The sequence below is a fragment of the Numenius arquata genome, chromosome 1 (assembly GCF_964106895.1).
Source record: "Numenius arquata chromosome 1, bNumArq3.hap1.1, whole genome shotgun sequence".
Lineage (NCBI taxonomy): Eukaryota > Metazoa > Chordata > Aves > Charadriiformes > Scolopacidae > Numenius > Numenius arquata.
This window is the reverse complement of record NC_133576.1, coordinates 47442587-47444238: the sequence shown is the minus strand read 5'-3', so window position 1 is coordinate 47444238 and position 1652 is coordinate 47442587.

Sequence of the window (1652 nt, the reverse complement as noted above, 5' to 3'; positions counted from 1 at the left end):
TCACGATCATCGTCATGAGACCGACTTCCTTGTCTTGAAGGGACAGTCTAGATTTAAACATCACAACCAACCATTCTGCATTTTAGTTCCTCCTCTGCTCTCCCACCCCCCCTTTTTTTTTTTCTGTTAACCCAGATTTTCCCAGGAGTTCATCCACACAGGAATCACCTTTATCTCTTCTTTACATCCTGTGTTTGGCCCAGCCACTTCCACACCCCAGACCTGATTCTTAACAAATTCCACAGCTGCTGAAATATTCAGATTGTTGACAATGGTAAAAGAAGTCCCTGGTTGCTACCATTTCCAGCACTGTGTAGGAGGCATTAGTTGCTGTAGCCTAAATTAACTATTTGGCAGAGGGAGGAAAAAAATAATCTTAAAACCCTAAGTCTTTAAACCCTATTGCCTGCCAAATTCCTTTATGAATTTCCCCCTAACGTGCAACATAACCTTAGCTAGGAAATAAATACATCTATATTCTTACCTTCATTTTTTTTTCCTCCTCAAGCTCTTATCCAGTCTGTGTTAAAATTTGGTTTCTATTTTCAAAGCATCGTAGCCTCTGCACTCCTTTCCGTCAAGGAGTTCTTTATCATCTGCATCTCTTGCAAGTGCAGGGAGTAGCACAAATAGACAAAAATATTCTAATGGAATGAAGGTATCACCACATAGAGTGCCTCATTTTCTTGATATCTGATGTGTAATGTGAACCTGTGTGCTATCTAGTCAGAAATAAACATTTCTGATCTTGGACTCTCCCACGAACTGCAGAAAAAGAATAGTGGTTAAATTATTTTAAAAGCACAAGCTACAAATCAGAGTGGGGATCTAGAAAAGCCCAAGATACAGGAAACACCTGAACAAACAAGTAACGGTGCTGCAGGTTGTTTAACACCTCCCAGTGTTAAAAACCACCCATGCTGTGACTGGCCAGCTTCGGGACTTTGCCATCTGAAAAAGCCGGCATTTTCCTACACGCTGCTGTGAGATGCAGGACATGGTGTGAAAGATCCAGTTGTTTCCCAGCCCAGCGAAGTCAGAGCAGCCTCACAACGACACCGCTTTGCTGCAGCATGAACCCAGCCACCCCTGGCACAGATCATTCATCGTCTCGCCTTGTAATTTACAGCCGAAAATTCAATGTACCGTTGCACGTGAGACCCCCCCCAAACCAGAAAAGGGGGGCGGCAATCTCGGCTTCCCTTGCCCCATTTTCAGCTGTGTCTCCTGGCACCTGACCCAGGATGGCCTGAGCCCTCCCGGTGGCTCCCCCACCTGCCTGGGCACACAGGGAAGGCGGGACAAAGAAAAACCAGAAAATCAGTTTGCAGCCTCACAATCAAGTCGTGCTGGAAAGCAGCGAGGCTGCCGGAACGCCAGCTCCGAGGAATGCCCGCTCGGACCTGGCAAACCTACTGTTGCCCTGAGAAACTCCCGCTACCAGAGCCATTCCTGGGAGCAGCGATGAGCTTATGCAATGCGTACGTGCTGGGGTGGGCAGTGCTGGACCACATCTCCATGCTCCGTGAGTGCTTGAACACGAGAGCGACAAAAAAATTTCTGCCATGTCCAACAGCGAAACACCAGAAGGATTTTGGTGAGCTGACACTACAGGGAAAAAAATAACTTTCCCTGTCAGAACAAATTTTATG